The sequence below is a fragment of the Chelonia mydas genome, chromosome 7 (assembly GCF_015237465.2).
Source record: "Chelonia mydas isolate rCheMyd1 chromosome 7, rCheMyd1.pri.v2, whole genome shotgun sequence".
In the NCBI taxonomy this organism is placed as follows: domain Eukaryota; kingdom Metazoa; phylum Chordata; order Testudines; family Cheloniidae; genus Chelonia; species Chelonia mydas.
Genome location: NC_057853.1, coordinates 10220831 through 10242318, shown reverse-complemented (window position 1 = coordinate 10242318; position 21488 = coordinate 10220831). Strand labels below are relative to the sequence as shown.

The following is a 21488-nucleotide window of genomic DNA, read 5'->3' as shown; positions in this document are numbered from 1 at the left end:
CCATCCCCTGATCAAGTCTCAGGTTCAGATGATTTCACACTTATTTTCTTAGGGTTTTCAACTGGTCTTTGTTTTCTACATCATATAAGTATTATGGGAATTATAAATGCACTAGACCTTTGGGACATGTATCATAGAGGGCCAGAAAACCATCATAACCAGCCAACTGAAGACTGCTGCTTCCAAGCAATATTCTCTGCGTGGCGTAGAGTTGTGGGAGTTTTATGACACTTTCTCACAGTGCTTGTTGTTGTAGGGGTGTGGCCAGGGGCATGGCTGGAGCATCTTGTGCTTTGGCAAGCCCCAGCTGCATAATAAGCTCTTGGAGGCTATTGCAGCCTGGTCAATTTAGAACAACCTTAAGGGGGCTCTTAAATTACATTTGGGCCAAACCGGTCCTTAGCCAGCCCGAGCTTGGAGGAGGAGAATTATAGAGGTGCAAAGCCATGTCATGCCTCTGTCCCCCCCCTCCCCCCACATGCACATCTTCCTAATGTCGACCGTGCCAAATGGAGATTAGTGATGGTTGAAGATTGAACCTTCTAGAGTTACACCAGATATCTTGCTCTCTCCTCCAGGTAAGGAAGAATATACTTAGCAATGATGAGGCCCTCCATAGCAGACTGTTGTTGGTTTGGTATAAAATTTTTGGTCATGAGTATTTCAGTATCTCAAATGATCTGCATTGGATTGATTAAGGCTTTAGAGCTGTGAATCTCATACGTGTGTCTATTTGGCTCTATAGCAAAGCTGTAGATGAGTTCATGCTGAGAATCCTGGGGTTTACACTTTGGCCTTCTGTGTGTAGTCTGCTAAACATACTTCAGATCACAGGCACGGGTGTTTGTCACTTTCTGCACATATGCGTATGGAATGAGATATTTTTTCCCCCTTAGTCCCAGCATACACTTAAGTCAGTTGCCTCAAATTCTAGATTTTATAATATTCTGGGGCTGGGTCAGTATCTTCTATTCAGGTGAAATCCTTATTTTTGACTGTTTAATTCTGTTTGAATTGTTCTTCCTGGGTGCAATTCACTGTTGCATGGGGACAGCCCAAAGTCCTCTGTGAACCCCACTGTGGGGCTAAGCAGAGGTAGGGCTACAGTGGAGAAGCTTTGTTGGGAGAGCCCCTCCCTAGTAACACCACATAAGCAGGCATGCAGGTGGCATTTGGGAGCAAGCTAATGGTGAACCCATGGAACCTGTGACTACAAAGATCTAACAACACAGGATCCCCAGAAAGGGGATGTTCCAAACTAGAGATTGGAATGTTAACCTTGGAGGGGGCTACATTGCAGCTACGTGGCCTTGTCCATTGGTTGTAGTCGGGTGAATTCCATCTCCCCTTCCTGCTTAGTTCCCCTTCATTGGCCTTCCCAACAGATTAAACAGAGTTGCATTCCATTCTAACTGTCTGATTTTTTTCAGTATCTTGGAGTTGCTGAAGCTGCAAACTTCTATCCTTGCACTGGTTTTGGCAACTGAATGTTCATGTCCAAAGCTATCTGGATCTGGAGCATTTTAATATAGGGTGGTCAAAAGATGGTTGTAGCAGTGGGCTCAGAAAGCTCCCCCAGTGAGAATCTTTATACTGTACCGGTTAATCCAAATTCCCATCTTTTGGAGAAACGTTGCTTTTTCTATGAAAAGATAACTTCTGGGTAGGAAAGATGTAGTTAAAATAGCCATTGTCCCTAAAACCCTCAATTTTTGGCAGACATTGCCAGATCTCCAACTGAACAAATATATCAAACATAAATCTTTTAGGAAATCTGTTTGTTTATAGGCTATAGGATCCTATTTGTATTGGACCTGGACACATGCAGCCTGTTTATCAGACATATAAACATAACGTTTGTGTAGGCATTTATGCACGTGCAGTATTTGTGTAGGCACCTAATATGTACATATTATCACAACAGTGCATCCAAATCTGGTAATTATCAGATGATCAGGTATGATCTAATTGGCTACTTGCCCTGGCAATTACCCATGTGCACAGTAACTTTATGGACAAACTGGGTGTTTGCACGTGTACGTTTTTTTTTTTTTTTCCTTCAAGTGCACAGGTTTGATTCTTGTGATGCTGTCATAAGGTAGGTGGCTTGTTGTGTAGTTAACCATGTGTTGAAAGGTAATGGGCTCATCTCCGAGAGAGCTTTTTTCTCGGTGGGATTTCTAACTATATGTGGTGCTTCCCCTATATGACACACAGGTCTTCCATGATTTAGTCATGGTAGAACATTTGATGGGTAGTCTTTGACACAAGGAGTTTTTCTTTTGATGTTAAGTGTTATAGTACTGGAAAATTGTGATGGGAAGCTGAGTGCAAACTAACCCTAAATGATGATGCAGTGGCTAGTTATGTTACTTTTAGAAATCTTAAGTCTCTTGTACTGGCAATGGAATTTCATACATAGAGCAAGAGAGCATGGGGTTAGCACATGAATTAGGATGTGCAATCAAGTTCACCTACCAATACTTAGTTTGACAATGTGTATCCGCATGGGCTGCTTTTCTTCAGTCCACGTCTATTGCTGCCTCGTAGTCATGTTTTAGTGGGGGAGGGAGCCTCTTGACACTTTCTTTGCCTCCATCCCCCTGTGAGTGTCAGATTGAAATCCTGTTCTATAGTGATGGTATCTCTCCCTACAACTACATTGTACAGAGCTATCGCTAGCAGGAGTTTTTAAGCGATTGGATTTTGAATTGCTGCATTGTTCATCTGATTAAATTGTATTTAATTAGCTTTGTGTTTTTGTCCTTTTGTTTCAGTGAAAAGATAATGGGGGGGGAGAGGGGAGAGATTAAAAACTGTCTAAATGAAGCTTCGTTATTTAAAACACATATAAAAACCTCCATAAGATGCCTTTTTATTCTGAAGCCCTTTATCTTCCTTCACAAGCTTTCTGAGAATGAGTAGTGCATGTTGAGGTTTATCTTTGCTTTTATGTGCAGTAGCCACATACTTAACATTGAGCACATTTGAGTTGCATTTCATAGGGCTTTCACAATCCTTTTATAAAGGGACTGATCTGTTAACATCACCCTCTTTAGATCTAGCAGGCAGGATGTTCTTCCATACAAAGAAGAGCTCACAGTCTTTCTTGCCAGACCAGTAAGTGAATGATTTCAAGCCTGGTGGGCAATACTTGTGTCCATGCGTAACACAGACAGACCACAGTAGTAGGCAGCTGCATGTAATTTTGAACTCCACTCATTGAACTGTAATAAAACAATATAAGCACTGCTTGGGGGAAAGATTGGATGCAGTTATCCTTACACAAGGCTCGGGCATATGAAAGCAGTGCTGGCTGACAAGAGGATTTTGAGATTTGATTTTGATTGAATTGCAGAATTGAACAGGCCAGGAATGTCAGTGGAAGGCTAAATGCCTGTAGTGCCATAAAGTTTTATTCATGTGAGGCTTTCCAATATAAAGTAGATGGATTATTGGAAAAGGTGTCAAGAGACATGAAATAGAAGGGCCCAAAACATAAAATGTGTGTATAAGGGTAAAATTACTTCTTGCTTAGTACATAATTAGCTCACAAAAATGTTTTGAGTAATTGTTTTTGTTTGTTTGTTCATATTTTTTAAGCTAATTTATTGCATGGTATAAAAATGCAGTCCTTCAGTTTCCCCTTCGGATCCTCCTTTAGGGAGAATACATGCTGCTTTTAGAATGGGATTTTTTTTTAAGTGTACACTGTCTTAATTAAAATTAAAAATTAGCAGAGGAAGGACTCTTTCTGTCTCTTGGTTGCTTACAAAAAAATAGTCCACCGGATATGATCGTCAAGCAGACACTGAAAACTATTATGCTCAAAAACAAGAGCGGGATGTGTATTCACATAGCACAACACACTGACTTATTTCATAGCTCAGTAATGCATACATAATTAGAGTCAAATTTGCATAGGACAGCTGATATCCAAATTTGTATGACATTAGAGACAGCTTTGCTCAGTTGCAATGAGCTATGAACAGTAAGTAAAGTTGCACAGAAGATTGTATGTGGGTGAACAGGAGTGTGTCATATTGGTCTCTCTATTCTTTATCCATTTACAAAGTTCTACCTCAGTAGACATTTTTTTAAGCATGTTCTAAATCATATATTGTGACTATGGAAAAAATATCCATAGCTTTATTCTGCATGCATTTGTTTAGAATTACAAAATAAACAAAGAGCTTCGGTGCAACGGGCCTTTTTGTATTAAGCTATTTTTCTATTTTTAAATTCTGCGTATTGAAATGAAAGGTTCATTCAGCTTACCTTCCTCAAACTGAGCAGTACCTTATTACATTAGCAGTCCCATTTATTTCTTTTGTAAGGTAGTATTAAGATGTATAATGTTGGCAGAATTGGGCCCCAAATTACCACAAATTATAACTATATGAAATTGTATTTAAATGTACAGTACAGTGTAAATCTGGTTTTCTTTTTGCTAAATGGTATTATTCAATGTGCTGGATTGTTGTTAAAATGTTCTGTTGAAAGTCTGGATTTGTAAATACACAGGGAAATAAGTGCCATGTTCTGTGCGGGTGGTAAACCTCTAAGGATTTATAAAATGTGTATTTACCACATGTTCCATGGATCATTCTTTCCCTTGATTTTGTTTTATGTTCTCTTTCAAAAATAAATGCGATGAATATTTATCTAATCAAATAGCCGCTCATTTACAGTGGATTTCTTTGAGGGCAAAGAGGGGGAAAGACCCAGCTATAGTCTTTGAATTATGTGGTACAGATTCCGTGATTCCTGTTTTGTTCGCTTCACTTTTTTCTGGGGTGCCTTACAGAATGGAATATGAGAAGTTGATTTCTCTGTGTTGTGCTAATGACCCTTAAGTGTGTGTCAGTGTCCCAGATCATGCGGGGGAATCCGATGGGAGAGGGATGTTCACAAATGTTAGAAAGAGCCTTTTCAGAGTTTCTGCAGAGCTTTGTAATATGCTGGTCTCTGCAGCTGCACCATTCTTCTTACCCCCAACCCAACCCTTGCACTGGCTATGTATCTCTTGTGTTCAAGCAGAGAGGGCATGTGCCGTCATTCTTGGTTTGTCCAGATGTCAGTGCTTTGGTTGACGTATTTAATGTATGAAGAGTCATTTAAAATAGTTTTCAATTCTCGGCCTGTGAGTGATAGTGTTACATTTTTGTTCCAGTTTATTAAAGCAAACGTAACTAGCTACGCAGCCCCTGAGTGGTTGGTGCCTCGGCAAACTGATGATTTTTTAAAGAACCTTTGTGCCAGCTCCATAAAAAGCTAGGTTGGTTCTGAACAAATTGTATGCCGCTCTGTTACAAGGAAAACTGAATCATATGGCAGTGCCAGTCACTTTTTAAGTGAAAGGCAATCTATTCAGCGTCAAATACAGCCTGCTGATGCTTGCCAAACCTGGAGGTCCATTGAGACAAGATTCTCATGACCTACAGTGCTTAAAACACATGCAGAGCTCTGAGACCACAAAGAGCTGGGCACTTCAGATCCAGGATAGGAAAATAATGCAGTTTAACCTTTCTTGGATCTTTCTGGCTAGCCTGTGGTTTAACTCTTTCCTGAAGATTAGGGGAGATTTTTTTATTCCTTTGGTTATGGCACATACATCCTGGGTGATGTTCTGGGCCATAGGATGATGGTTAGGCTACAGAATAAACATGGGTTTACCTCACTGGATGATCTGATTGATGCACATTTTCTGCTTAAAGATTACTGCAGCTCATAAAGCAGCTTCTCAGCCGTTTGGCCCGGTCTGGGCTAAATCAGATGGTCGTGATTTCTTATGTGGCCCCCACATCTTTCAACTGATTTCCAACACAGTTTGAGAGTATGGACCGGAATTGCCTGGGTGAAGTGGTGCTGTTTCCCCTGCATGCTGTCCTCTGGGCCTAGTAAATCCAGTTACCCATTATGCAGTGCACATTGCAACAGATCAGTCACTCTTTCTGCCGTTGTGTCTCCCCTCCCATCGTAACTCCATCAGTGGTCCTTTACCACTGTGAACTCTACCCCAGCTCTTATCCCTGTTTTTTTCACCTTCCTGTATTTCCAGTCATGCTTCAGCCTGAATATTTTCCTGATTGCATTGCTCTTAGCACAGCCTCCTAGAACCTACTTCAGGTCTCTTTTTGGCACCAGAACGCAGCCTGGACTGGCTTTGGGAAGGCTTGGGGTTTTTGTATTTATTTCTTTATTTAACAAATTGTCACCCCACCTTGGGGTGCCTTGGCTGGCAAATCCTAAGGCGTTCCCCCTCTAGCCTAATTCTGCCATCACATTCCACATAACGAATTGGTGTCCCCTGCCTGGGAGACTCCATCCCTCTCCATTTAGCAAGGGACCTGAGATACACTCTGCATCCAATGGTGGTGGGGACCTGTAGTCCCCTTCTCTATCCACCTCATGTAAAGGAGGGCAGACTTCTTCTGAAACCACTTTAGCTTGAGTTCCTTTTCTAACCCCCTCTAGGTCACGAAGGGAGAAGGCTGGGGAAAGAGCACACCTAGCCACAGGAAAAGCAAGTAAGGAACAAAATAGATGTGTGTGTGGTTTGACCAGAACTTCTGTTGCTGCCACCCACAGGCCCTTTAGCAGGGCCAGAATCGGTGCGGGTCTGCTTACGTGATTGACCTAGCGGGGCTCAATCCTGTTGCAGCTGCATAGATCACTTCCCCCCCCCCCCCCCCAGCCTAGGCTCTGGGTGTTAAAGAACCTCAACGTATAGGCCTGGTTATGCTTTGGGTCAAAGATGTCAATTAGAGCAGATTGGGTTCAAGTTGGACATACATTTTCTAAAGCTTCCATAACAGTGGGCCAGCGAACCATTAGGATGGTCTCCTGAACACACCCATAGTAGAAGTCTTTCATGAACCATGGAAGACAGACACATGCTCTGGAAATGTATTGTTACAATTTTTTTGGTCATGAGTTCTCAAAAGCATTAGCTTGACTTAATCCTAGCACTTCCCCCTCCATCCGGGAAATACATTCAAACTGTTTACTAAGCGTAAATTGTTATTTAGAGTTCCATTGGCCTCCAAAAGCTCATGTTGACAATAAGGAAGGAAAAGATCTTCAGCCTTATTGAATAATCCCAACTCATTTCCGGAGTTGAAAAGTTTCTGGGGGGGTGGAAATGCTGTATATATTAGCATTCCATATATTTACTAGTGAATTGCTGTAAGTGGAATTGTAGTATAATACTTCAACAGTTTCTACTAAATGAGCCATCACAAATTGGCAAACGTTAACTTCTGACATAAAAAAAGGTAATTTTTCTTATTTCTGGTAATAACTTATATTCCATTGATCTTGTTAGTTAATAACGTATTTAGACCAGGTGCTTTATTAAGTTGTACAATTATGAATGAATGATGCTAAAATACATGTACTGGCATTAACACAGTCAAATTTGCTAAGCAGATTTGCTAAGGCTTAATCCATGATGATTTATTCTTCTTAAATTCTGAAGGTGGTAACTATATGAGATAAATTAGATCTGTAGAGTCAGATCCTCAGGTGGTGTAAATTGGCATACTTTTGTTGTAGTCACTGGATGCCAGCAGAGGATCTGGCCCTTGGTGTATCATATTTGCACCTAAGTTCATAAATTAATATTGAAAGATAGTTTTCCTCTAATTCTTAATTGTATCTGGAACTTTGTGACATCAATATGAATGATATACTGTAATGGGAAAAAAAAATAAAGTCGTCCACTAATACAATTTATCCTTTATGGATGAATACATAAACACGGAACAGGTATGGGCTCAATCCTGCTCCAAATTAAAGTTAAAGACAAAAACTCTCATTGACTTCAGTGCTGCAGGATACTTCTGACAATTTGGCCCAAAAGATTTTGAGTTAGAGCCCAATCCATGGTTACAAACCCTTGCTCAAGAGACTTTACACAGAAATAAATGTCTGTACTTTCAGAAGCATTTGCAGGATTTGGTCTCAATAGGTAGTCAGCTGCTAGTGCTTGGTACATTTTTATTGGGTGTTCTGTTACAACAGGCTTTTTTCCCCTTTGTTTAAATTTGACATAGTGTTTGAAATGGAACTGGGCAGTGTCATGGAGTCTAAGTTTCCAGCCCACGCATGTTAGATGGAAAACATTTCTGCCTCATCAAAGAAATAATTGTGGTTGCTTTGCAAGGGGCAGGCCACTAGTTACTTCACATATTTTGGGGTGAAGGGTGTAGAGGGTATTAAGAAATTCTGGAGTCCATTCTTAGCCCTGTAAGTTACACGGAACCCAGCCCAATCCCACATTTTGAAATACATTTGTTTTAAATAATCATGTTAACAACAAATGTTGCTTGAAGGAAACTTAAGAAACCAAATTGCACCAGGTAAAAACTTTGTAAAAGGCACTGCATAAACCCTACCCGTTATATTCTTTTTAATATTCAAAATTCAATCTCAAAAAATTATCTTAGCCTCCCCTCCTCCCCCCAATCAAAAACTCACACTTGGAATTAGTACCACAACAACTGCAGTGCAGGCCACAATAGGTTCGCTTCTCTAGAGCAACTCCGTGGGGGTGCTAATATCTCTCGGAGCAATTTGAAAACCCTACAGTGTGTGCTGTGGATCCCAAGCTAATTCATTTGCTCAAACAAACAAACAATCATCGGCTGCGGAGGGAAGCCCTGTCTGGAATAGGATTTCTGAAAAAAGTCAAACTTCCCCCTTTGTAATTTACGATCCCTTTAACAATGCCACTTTCTCGAACCCATGCATCATATATAAACAATGGGCCACATAGACAAGTGTACTCCCCAGAGTATTACCAAGCATGTAATTTTGTCTTTAAATTCTTATGAGTGAATTGTAAGAACATGACTTCATAGGAACTGGTGAGACATTACAGCTTTTAATAATACTTTGCTTGTACATGCAATGCTTCATCTTTACTTTTTTCTTTTTTTTATTAATTAAATTGCTCCTTTTGTGCGTGCATGTGGCTATGAGGAAGGGATCCCATGCATCACAGCATGCCCCACCCGACCCAGTCTTGGTGCGTGTCTGCCAAGGCAGTTTCTCACCTCCTCGGGCAGGCACTCTAAGATCATGTCCTGTCTGACTAGGTTTATGAAGTTTTTCACCCACTCCTTTGTTCTCAAAGAAGAATTCTCCTGAGAACTACTACTCCTCTTCTTCCTGTGTAAATGCCAGCCCTGCCTCACTTTTCCCCGGTTTGCAGCAAGGCGTCCTAAAACGCCTGTAATGCTGGTTTACACTGTCCACTAGGGGGCGTTGGAGAGAGGCAGCATGCTGCCTTGGAGGCTAAGACTAAATACCTCGGGTGTAGATGTGACATCCCCCTCCCCCCCCCCGCAAGCCTGATGTGCAAGTACAAAATAAGCTCCGAATCATACCTCTCCTGCACCAGCCCACTGTTGCTATCCATCCACATCTTTGATCTTTCCAATCATGTATATTTTCATAAATTTCCCAGAAAATTGAGGTCAAACTTATTTCATTCTTGAATTCCTTGTCCCCACTTTTTTTTTTTTTTTTAAACCGCAACATCTTGGATTGTGTAAAACACAGGTGACCAAACATCTTTAGCAAATCGCAGCTGCCATTCTGCCTGCAGCAGCAGGGTTTGAATCTGGCTGCTTATCTAATAAAAGGAAGAAGCTGCACCTTTTACAGCTTTTTGTAGCACAGTTTGTGGGCTTGCCCATAATAATACAATTATGAAGGTTAACAGGAAAAAACTGGGTCCAGGAGTGATTCTAGGCAGCTGGCAATCCCAGCGAATTGGAAGCGCACCACCAGTGAAAACTGCAGTGAAAAGCAAATTAAACCTCATATCTGCCATCTCAGTCGCTTTTCTCTGCTTTCCTGTTTGGACTTGAAAGGTGATTGGAGCCAAGGCAGTGACAGTTGACGGAAGTGCTGCAAGGAGAGAGTATTTATTTACAGTGAATCGTGGTGATGCTTGTTCAGGATGCGGTTTCACGCAGGATGTTCTGTCCCCACCCCCGGTTTGATCATTTCTCCAACCCCCCCCCCCCCCCCAAAAAAAAAAAAAAAAAAGCCTTGATTGTTTGAGGCCACAGCTCATGCTTGGAGAAACATTGTGCAACATGCCTGTGCTTGGAATGCTCTGTTAATGTGCCATCATAGGAAGTTCCTGTATTGGGTATAGAGGCAACTATCAGGAGTAACTCACATCCAGATGTGTTCAAACACAACTCTAATCGTTATGCGTTTAAAATAGGGAAGTAGGCTGACTACATATGCTGCAAACTATGGTTAATGTGGGCTGCTTAATTCATTGCCAGAAATACTGCCAGTTGATGTTGTAATGTGTTCCTTCCCTCCTCCCTTCCCCCCCCCCCCCCAAAAAAAAAAAAACAACAACCACCACCCAAACCCAAGTTTTAATACCACACAAATGCTGTACTAGAATTACTTAATACAAAAGTTACTGAATTTTTATTTCACTTTAGCTTTTGGACATGGGATTTCACCTAGCTCTCACTGTCCTGATAAGGTCTTTTCATTTCAGTGCCAATTAGATTGGAAAATACTTCAGAAGAACAGCATCTTTGTGGATGAATTTCACTCAGCCATAAATAGAGAGGACTGTAATACTGTTTTGGTCAAAAGAGCAGTTACTGGGTAAGACCTTTTCAACATACTATCTCAACCGTTTGCAACACAGGATCATACTTCTATACTTTACCATAGTATTGTGCGTCTCAGTTTGTTTAATGTTTGCAAAGTATTTTGAAAATGCAGAGCACCAGATAAGCACCCTATTGTTTCTGAATGCTGTTGGTCTGCTGCCAAAAAGAAAACAATCAGACCCCTCCTTCAGGTGTAGTTTTCATACTGCGAAAAGTTGACAGTTGTTGGGTATATTGAGATATGCTGTCTCAATCACATTCAAAACTTGCGGAAAGGTACTAGACTGACATAACAGGAAAACAAAATTCTCTCTTTTCACAGAACAGGTACAGGACGAGCAGTTGCAGTGGAGTTACTGCCGCTCGTTGTGGAGCGAACTGTTCTGAGGGGACGTCTTTATGGTTGAGCGCTCACTTCAGTCTCGGTGCCTACCAGAGTTGATCTTTAGCCTTTACTGAAACTGCTAACAAACTGCCATGCAGCTTGATAATGTTCACACTTCTCCACTCGGAAATGGACTGAGACCACCAATTCCTTGCGTGTAGGTCACTCACAACCATGAGTAACTTTTGTTACTATCAAATTGGGCCATATTCAGCCTCTGAGCGAATGAGAGAATTTCTGTATCGTGTTACTCCTGGGAAGAATAGGCAGCTCAGAGACCTGCTATGGTGCACGGGTTTTCCTTCCTGGGTATTGAGCCAGGAAGTTATTGAAACGGGGAAGCGGGGGGGGAGGTAGTGTTTTTTGGTTTTGACCTTTTAAAAAAAACAAAACTATTTTTTAAAAGTACGTTTTAATTAGTTTTTATAGCTGGAAAAAGGATTCTAATACTTGTGCTTTCCACTCACGGCTTTTAATTACATCATTGCTATCATCAGAGCCTTTCTGCAATCCCCACATTGTTCAATAGACCCAGTGAAATGCTTTTAGGAAACTGTAAAAGCCAGTAACTTGCATCCAGAGGACATGGTTGTAGTCAGCATTCAGGCAACCAAAACAACTGTCTGGATTACTTTATGGCCAGTACATATGCTGCATTGTGTAGTGTGTTGTCTTGCAACAGTTTCAGAAAAATGAGAGCATGACTACTACATTTGTTATACCTCCCTCACAGACTGCATTACACGTGCAATTATATTAAGTCACCAATGGAAGAAGTAGTTAGGGTTATAAGCCTACACTCAAGCTTCCAAATTGTCTCTTGTGTTGTGAGTTAAAATTCAAGCTAGCAGACCTTCTATTACACGCCACTGAGATTTATCAGTGCCCTTCATTGCTTCCAAGTTTGCATGTGCACCTTTGTTTCACAACTATTCCCTGGTGTTCCACTGTGGTGGCAACATTTGTTAGGATCCTTTCAGTGTTGTGTTTTTTCCTTGTGTCATATTGTCTTCCCATGGTTGACATAAAAATAACAGGGCCCAATAATGACTTTTTCACCAGAGAGCAGTATCAAAGGATTGTTCACAATATTGTGTATCTTGTGACTTACTTTCTTTTTGAAATTATATTGAAGACTTTCAAAAACATGCAGTTCACTGTTGAGGGAGGCGAGCCAGAGCCACACACTTAAAGCCTTAAGGTGAGATTTGCAAAGTTACCTAAAGGATTTACATGTCCATTTCCCATTAAAATTAATGGCATCTGGACAACCAAACTGAGTGGCTTTGAAAATTCCATTTTTGAAAATCCCCCCCATGACTGTTCTAATTGAACAGCAAATGCCAACAAGCTCGAAAAACTGGGATAAGGTTCTCACTTTTTAAAGATGAAAATGGTGGATGTCGCTTGACATCTCAATATTTGCTGTGTCAAAATTTGTAATTCATTTTCTCAGTGAGAGAGAAATCTCTACAGATGGCAACTACAATGTGCAGTTAACTGAGATAGTGAATGTCCCAAGTACAGGTGCCATTGCAGGCTTCTTTTTAAAAAAAAAAAAAAAAAAAAAAAAAAAAAAGATAATGATGCCTCACCTTTTTCTTACAAATAAACAAGACTGTCATAAAATTCAGATGGCTTCTGATGGTTTTTTAAACTTAGTTTAAATTAGATTGGCTTAAATACCAGAACTTACCCTTTTACACTCATCTAATTTGTCTGCCTTTATGCTTTTTAATATGAATGCATGTGGACCTTTTGAAATCACAACTATTATTCTATCAAGGCTATGGCAAAAAAAAAAAATAATTTCAGTCCTCTTCTTTATATACATATGCTCGCACCATACACCAGCCTAGCTGTTTCAAATGTAAACCTGAGGTGTGTTCCTCGAGCATGAAATAACATTAAGAACATTGCAAGTGTGTCAGAATCATATAGTTTTTACAGCACGTTTGTCCTATTCCCATCATTTCCTGGATGTGTCCATTTTTACTTCTTCAGTTGCATCAACATCAGCAAAGAGATAAAGTCAAGTCCTTACTTTTATAAGCAGATATCTATCAACAGACTATTCAAGGCATATTTAATTTCTAGCAGGCATATTTCAGCCAGACAAAAGTCCTTTTCATTGTGTTTTCTTCACTCATTTTCAAAAGTTCTCTGGCTGAAAGTGAATCATAGAATATCAGGGTTGGAAGGGACCTCAGGAGGTTATCTAGTCCAACCCCCTGCTCAAAGCAGGACCGATCCCCAATTAAATCATCCCAGCCAGGGCTTTGTCAAGTCTGACCTTAAAAATGTCTAAGGAAGGAGATTCCACCACCTCCCTAGGTAACGCATTCCAGTGTTTCACCACCCTCCTAGTGAAAAAGTTTTTCCTAATATCCAACCTAAATCTCCCCCACTGCAACTTGAGACCATTACTCCTTGTTCTGTCATCTGCTACCACTGAGAACAGTCTAGAGCCATCCTCTTTGGAACCCCCTTTCAGGTAGTTGAAAGCAGCTATCAAATCCCCCCTCATTCTTGAATGCCCCATTGTGAACTGGTTGGGGTTGAACAGTCTGTGGGGTTTGACTTAAAACAACAACAAAAAAACCTGTGTATAATGTGACGTAGTGAGTGGAAATCGATTTTGTTAATACACTGGTCTAGGGAAGATTTTTGTAGTGTCCAAGGGATTTAGAAGCTCAAGTTCAATTGACTTTACCTGGGACTTGTACTCATAAATCCCTTAGGCAGTTCTGAATCTCTTTCCTTGTGTGTGATCATGTCTCCCTCTAGTGGCCCTCCTCAAAAAGGATAGGCGTGTGCTGGTTACTCACAACGGAAGGAGTTACTTCCTCTGCTCAAGTCTGTGCAAGGAGCTTGTGCATTGGTGCTGCAGGTCCAGGATGCTGTCCCCATTGACAGCCAGTGCTATCTGGAAGTTAGAAATGGGCAGTATATACAAGTAACCTTGCTTCAGTGTGCTGAAATGTACTGTTAAAAACTGGAATGGGTAAACTGGGATTGAACAGAACACTTACTGTATTTTAGAAGCCAACTTGAATCAAACTTTTTTGATGGTCTCACTTGTTTGGCTAAGTGTGATTTCCAGCCAAGACAGGAACCTAAATGACTGAAATAACATCAGAGAAGATATTCTTATGGTACAGAAGGAGTTGGAATGGGAAGATCTGAAAATCTCAGGCCACTTTCAGCCTAATTTGGTAGCTTCCAGGGATTTGCTTACTTCATACAAGTTTTGGATAGCAAATGTGTGCTTTCCAAACCTGAAATCTAAATATTTTGAGGTTTCCCATCCCTTTAATAATAAAAAACAAAACAACCCACTCCAAAGAAGGCCACAAATAACTCTTTTTTTTAAAAATACTTTAAATTCATTAGGCCAGATTTTGTGGGGATACAGCCCTGCTCCTTAAACATTCCTCTTGTCCTCCAGGAAAGGGAGGTGGGGGGTGGGGGTGGTGGTGGTTGTTTTACAGGAACTCAATGTTATTCAGTGGACTACAGCCTGCAGTACAGTGGGAAAATTTAAATGGCCAGGAATGAGAAAAAGAGAACTTGGCTGTATATTGACAGTGTTTTATAGCAATCATTAACAAATAGCTGAATGTAATCTCCTGTTGTCAGATGCTCATAATTAGGGCCTTAATTGGGAGCTGTGTGTGTGTGGGAAAGACAAATGAAAATACTGCATTGGGCCTGGTTTTAGGAGACAGCTGCCAAAGAGAGCAATTCCCCCCCACCCCCCCCAACCAGCGCTGGCAGTGTCAAGCAAATGGCAGTGGAGGACATTGAACACTCAGTGTCTTCCCTACTGTGACTTGGGGTTTAAGGGAGGCACTTGGGTCTGCTTGTATAGTGGATGACACAAGGACCTGCAGAGCCAATAGCATCCATGTCCCTCTTGTCCTCCCCCCCCACCCCCTGCCCGCCCATCCATTGGGGAGGAAGGGGAAATGAACAGCCTCCTCCAGGCCTCCCAGAATGAGGAGCAGGAGGAAGAGAAACAGGCCCTGTCTCCAAGAGATCCTTCAGTTCTCAGTCCGCCCTGCTTTGGCGGGTGGGGAGTGGGTCTTCCTGTCCCTCACCACCCTCCCATATTCCTGGGTGCATGTGGAAAGGAATCTGCAGAGGAGAGAAGTGATGTATGTAGTGGCTAAGTGATGGTGAGTATTCGGGGGCGGGGGACGCGGGAGAGGATGAGTAGATGTATAACTGGGTCGGCTGAGTCAGTCCGGTGTGGGTGTGTCTGGATGTTAGAGGATGGCGCGCGTGCGTGTTGGGAGAGAAGTCGTGAGACGGCTGACACTGGATGGATTCAAGTAGGCTCTCTCCCTCCATGTCTCAGCCTGTAACTGCAAAAGGGAGCTTTTAACTAGGGGGAGCCTGGCTAAGGGAGGAAGACAACATACAGGTTGCGATGGGGGTAGAGAGCATGCTGGGCAGTGGGCCTCCCTGCCAAACTCTTGGCTTCACTGCCCAATCCCCAGCCCTGTGACCACCTGTGGACCTCCTGTTTTCTTCCATAATCCTTCGCATCACCTTACCCCCCGGCCACCCTGTGGTTTTTAATAAGCCTCAGCAGCTTCTCTGGTCTGTCAGACCAGGCCCCTCCTTTTGCAAACCGGGACAGGTTTGTCTGAGGGAGGGTAGACGTCTGGGTCTGGAAGCTGAGTGTCTGTCCAACTAGGTTGCAACCCTCCCGCTCCTAACACTTACAAGGGGGCGTGGAGACCGTGATCGTGGCAGGCCAGAATGTCAGAGACCCTGGGCAAAGTCCTGGTCCCATTGACATTAATGGCAGAGCTCCTGTTTACTGCTTAGGGACAGGATTTCAACCCCCGAGTTTGCAGCTCCTCTCCAGAGACTGCTGTGTCCTCCTGTGGCAGCCCAGTGTTTTCCTCTGCTCAAAAAAGACAGGTTCATGCACTTATTGAAAATCATGGTTAATTTGGATGGGAAGCTTCATTCCTTTCTTACAATATCAGTAAAAGATCAGGAAATCACAAGTTTAACCCAACATTCACGTCCTCCCTAACCTCTGCTCCTACATCTTATGGGCCAAATATCTTAAAACCTAAACATGCACCTTGACCAGGGGTGGGCAAACTTTTTGGCCTGAGGGCCACATGTAGGTATAGAAATTGTATGGTGGGCCATGAATGCTCACAAAATTGGGGTTGGGTGCGCGAGGGGGTGAGGGCTCTGGCTGAGAGTGCGGGCTCAGAGGTGGGGTCAGAAATGAAGAGTTTAGGGTGCAGGAGGGGGCTGTGGGCTGGGGCAGGGAGGGCTCCTGCTGGGGGTGTGGGCTCTGGGGTGGGGCTGGGTATGAGGAGTTTGGGGTGTAAGGGGGTGCACTGGGCTGGGACCACAGAGTTAGGAAGACAGGAGGGGGATCAGGGGTGGGGCAAGGGTGGGGGGCAGGGGAGTTAGCTCAGGAGTACAGGCTCAGGGGAGCGCTTACCTCAAGCACTCCCAGAAGTAACAGCATGTCCCCCCTCTGGCTCCTACGCAGAGGCGTGGCCAGGCGGCTCTGCTGTGCACTGTCCCCTCCACAGGTGCCGCCCCTGCAGTCCTATTGGCTATGGTTACCGGCCAATGGGAGCTGTGGGGGTGGCACTTGGGGTGGGGGCAGAGTGTGGGGTGGCGCCCCCTGGCTGCCCCTACACGTAGCTCAATAGCCGGATTAAAACGGCTGGCGGGCTGGATGTGGCCCGCAGGCTGTAGTTTGCCCACCCCTGACCTAGATGTACACAGCTTCACAACTGACTCACTTTCAAAGCCAACGCAGAACAATCCACAGTGCGTGCTTGCAAGCCCTCATTTTCACTCCTGAGCACAAAACCTGAACTCCAACCTCATTTTTCGTATGCACAAGTAAGACAATAGGCTCTAACTGTGCATGAGTGTTTTTTTTTTTTTTGTTTGTTTTTCTTTTGGTAAAACATCTTAACCTTGCTGAGGTTAGATTTCAAGTCACATGTTTGAGTGAGATGGTGAGGAACTGAACACGTGCATTATCTAAGCACATAGTTCTATGAAATCACGTGCCTATTGAGTGTACATACTGGATATTTTGTATCCAACAAATTAAAATCCTCTCTCCATAGCTCCATTCCTAGAAAAGAAAAACAATCTCGTGGCATACAGTTACAAACTAGCACAGATTAAATAATAAGACAAGCAGACAGTGTAATACTTTGGTATGGATGATAAAACTATGCAGAATCCACTTACAGTTTAGGCTCATCATTCATGGGTTACACTGTGGCTCCTAATTCACTGCAACAGAGTCAGGCTTGCAGGCCCTACCATCTGGTGAGCTCTAATGTGTATTTGAATAGCACAGCGTGCTGGTGGGCTTATATACAAGACATTCACACACACCATATATTGGTTGGGGAAAGAGAGGGAAATTGTTTCAGCAGTGAATGATTTATATTTACCCAAGGTGAAGAAATACCTGATAGCTCACAAGTATTCAAAGCCAGTGGTGAGTTATAGAGGTCTTTCTGCACCAGCGAGGAATCTTCTTTATTGTCTGTTTGTGCAACATGCATATTTTTAATGCTTATTTTTATTTTGGTTTACAGGTCTTTCTCTGCTGACCATCTAGTGATTTTTCAAAGTCTCTCCTACCAGTTCTTTGTCTGGTTTTTAATGCCAGATATAGAGCAGAGTGGGAAGCCTTTGAACACTTCATTGGTTGAACTCAAACTAGTTTTTCTGATCGCTCGGTTGCAAGCCACTGTGATGAGCACAAGGAATTTAATTGTGATTGACATATGATGTACTTTTAAAGCAAAAGTGATCTATCAGCAGTCAGGCACCCACAGCTTGGTTTTGCATCTGTCATAATGATGCCCCAGTTGTTGCGCAGCGATTAAGTTTAAATTGCAGTTTCCATTTGAATCCTCTCTGGCGTCGGGTTAAAACTTGGCCATTTTATGTTGCTCTGAGATAGCAAGTCGCACTACTTCCTACAAGCCAAACTCAGGGATCTTCTCAGTTTCTGTTACTTGGACTATTTTGCGATGAATGTAAGCTTCCTACAGCATACCAGCCTTCTCTAATATGTGGTAAAGACTATTTAACCTCACTAATTCTATTGTTGTAAGGCTTGCTTAATACATGATACTGCTACTAATTATTATTAAGCCTATAGAGGTCCTTGGATGGAAGGGGCCACAGCAGTGCAAAATATTATTACTTATTTTATTGTCAGAGCTCCGGATTAAAATCTGCGAGTGTAGGGAAATTCAATTAATTATTAAAGCAGCTCTTATAAAACTTTATAAAATGTAAAAGGTTTTTAATGGTCATGTAACACTGAGACAGAGTGAAGAGCACCCTTAATAACTCATCCATGTAGTCTTTTTCCTTACTAGTAAAGACCTCTGAACAGGTCATTAATGGATAAAGACAGTAGTTCACATCACAAAATCACCATGTCAAGTTTGTAAATGTCTATTTAAGGAAGATCCAGGAATTAGCTGGTAAGAAATCTGAATGGCTTCTTATTCCCAGGGTGGTCTTTTCAGTTCAGGATTGTGGTCTTTGTGGCAGGCAGTTGGGGAAAGCTTGCAGAGTCACTTCCTGTGTTGTACCTGGCTTGTGGATAAATAGCGAACTTCATATTCCAGAGTGACAAGTTTTTATAGCTTTTCAAGTACAGTAGAAGTAGTTTGGAAGAATTTTAGATGTTTTTACTGGAGATATAAGTATCGATGTGGGATGATGAGAGTACATGCCAGGTTTTAGAGTTTGAAATGAGTATTTGAATATGTTGTAATTAATTGAGTGGAAAAATAAACACCTGACGATGGTAATTAATGAAATTTGTACAAAGTATTTTAAGACCCTCACTTCTAAATTTTCCACTTTTTTTGTTTACTGTTATAGAAGAGTTTTATAGTATCTTTAGACTGAGGTTTATTTTATGAGGAAAAACTCTCTTCTTGGCAAGTCCAGATTACATTTTTCAGTTAAATCTCATCTGAATATTTGGTTTGTTGGAAGAATAGTTACAGAACACATTAATTCAGTTTGTCCCTCTTTGTAGCCACACTCCTGAATTTTTATTTTCAAATAGCATTCATTCATAGAATCATAAAAATGTAGGGCTGTAAGGGATCTCGAGTGGTCATCTAGTTCATCCCCCTGCCATGAGGCAGTACCAAATATACCTAGACTGTCCCTGGAATGTGTTTTGTCTAACACATTCTTCAGAACCTCCAATGACAGGGATTCTATGACCTCCCTTGAAAGTCTATTCCAGTGCTTAACTACCCTTATAGTTGGAAAGTTTTTCCTAATATCTGACATAAATCTTTCTTGCTGCAGATTAAGCACATTACTACTTGTCCTACCTTCAGTGGGCACACAGAACAATTGATCATTGTCATCTTTATAACAGACTTCAAGTATTTTAAAGACTGTTATCAGGTCCCCCCTCAGGTCTTCTTTCCTCAGGTCTTAACATATGTGATTCTTAACCTTTCCTCATCGGTCAGGTTTTCGGAAACTTTAATAATTTTTTTTGCTCTCTGGACTCTCCAGTTTGTCTACATCTTTCCTACTGTGTGGTGCCCGGAACTGGACACAATCCTCCATCCAAGGTCTCACCAGTGCCAAGCGGAGCAAGACACTTACCTCCCATGTCTCACATACAACAATGCTGTTAATACACCCCAGTATATTAACCTTTTTCCTTTTTTTTGCAACTGCATCATTGACTCCTGTTCAGTTTGAGATCCACTCTAACCCCCAGACCTTTTTTTGAAGTACTACTGCTTAGCCAGTCATTCCCCACTTTGTATTACTGCATTTTTTCCCCCTTCCGAAGTGAAGTACTTTGCACTTGTCTTCACTGAATTTCATCTTGTTGAATTCTCCAATTTGTCAAGGTCGGCTTGAATTTTAATCCTGCCCTCCAAAGTGCTTGCAACGCCTCTCAGCTTTGTGTCATCTGCAGATTTTATAAGCCTGCTCTCCGTTTCAGTAGCCAAGGCATTCAATGAAAATATTGAATTATGTGGACCCCCACAAGATGCATCCTCTCGGTTTGACAGCAAACTATTGATAATGACTCGGAGTCTGTGTTTTTTCAGCCGGTTGTGCACCCACCTTTTCGTAATTTAATCTAGACCACATTTCCTTTTGTTTATGAGAATTCCATGTGGGACTGTGTCAAAAGCCCTGCTAAAATCAAAATATATCATCTACTGCTCCCCCCCACCCCATCCGTTAGGCCGGTAACTTATTAAAGAAGTAAAGTAAGTTGATTTGGCATGACTTGTTCTTGATAAATCCATATTGGCTATTGCTTATCTCTACAAATTAATTGTTTAATAATTTGTTCCAGAATCTTTCCAGATATTGAAGTTAGGCTGTCTTGTCTATAATTCCCTGGGTCCTCTTTGTTCCCCTTTTTCAAGATAGGTTTTATATTTGCCCTTCTCCAGTCCTCTGAAACTTCACCTGCCCTCGAGGAGTTCTTGAAGGTAATCACTCATGGTTCTGAGGTTGCTTCAGGTAGTTCTTTGAATATGCTACGATGAATTTTGTCAGGCTTCGCTGACTTGAATACATGTAAATTCTTTGAATATTCTTCTAAGTTGTTCTTTCCCTATTCTGTCTTGTGTTCCATACCCTTTGTTAATATTAATAGTGTTAAGCGTCTGGTCACAATTAATCTGTTTAATGCCTATTTTGCTTCAGTCTGCGTAAACACCTTATCCTTCTTGGTGTTATCTGTTATTAGCTCTCCTTTCCCATTAAGTAGTGGGTCTACACTTTCTTTTTGCCTTTCTCTTATTTCTAATGTATTTACAGAACCTCCTTTTTATAGCCTTCTTATTCCACTCCTACCATGCTCCAGCTTCCTATGTATATTTCAGTGTTTCAGACAACATGCTCAGAAGTAGATGGCTGGATAGATTTCAACCCCACCTTCCCTCATGTAGAGTTCATATCTCAGCATTCATTAGCACATGCAAGCACAGTGGGTTTTGCTGTTTGCTTCTTAGTATGTCCTTTTGATCTTGAAGTGCTAGGGGCTTTGCCACCAAGGTGAGGTGCTCTGAAGAGAAAAAACCCAACTAAAAATTGCAATGGAATAGCAATCTGTTAGACACAAAGGGGGATGGAATAAATATACTTTTTAAAAACACACTTGTATATTCCAGTGCCCTCTTTGATAATTTTTGAGCAGGTTTTGTTGTTTGTTTGTATGTTTAGTATTGTATGATTGCACAAAGACTGACGTGATATTATGAACGAAATTTCAGTTCTACCTTTTTTTTTCCTCTTTGTTTTCAGCCCATGACTGGGTTTTGATGTCTTGCTTCTCAGAATGCTTGACGGTAGTAATAACGGAAACAGCAAAAAATGTCAGCTTGACTACTGTCTGCATGTCGGCACTAGTCCAGGGAGTT

At 41.8% G+C, this 21488-nt stretch overlaps 1 protein-coding gene across 35 annotated transcripts in view; it reads left to right on the top strand.

Annotated features, from left to right (window-relative positions):
- Positions 1-21488, top strand: part of FOXP1 (forkhead box P1) — a 499998-nt gene that overhangs the window by 106799 nt on the left and 371711 nt on the right. For 7 of the 35 annotated variants that reach the window (XM_043551443.1, XM_043551441.1, XM_043551438.1 and 4 more), the window contains one exon: positions 18441-18548. The exons of 23 other annotated variants lie outside the window; for them this stretch is intronic. The gene's annotated coding sequence lies outside the window, so the exon portion shown is untranslated. Of the gene's footprint in view, positions 1-10534; positions 10648-18440; positions 18549-21488 lie in introns of all 35 variants that reach the window. 5 more of the 35 variants (XM_043551437.1, XM_043551465.1, XM_043551436.1 and 2 more) reach the window with 1 other exon arrangement.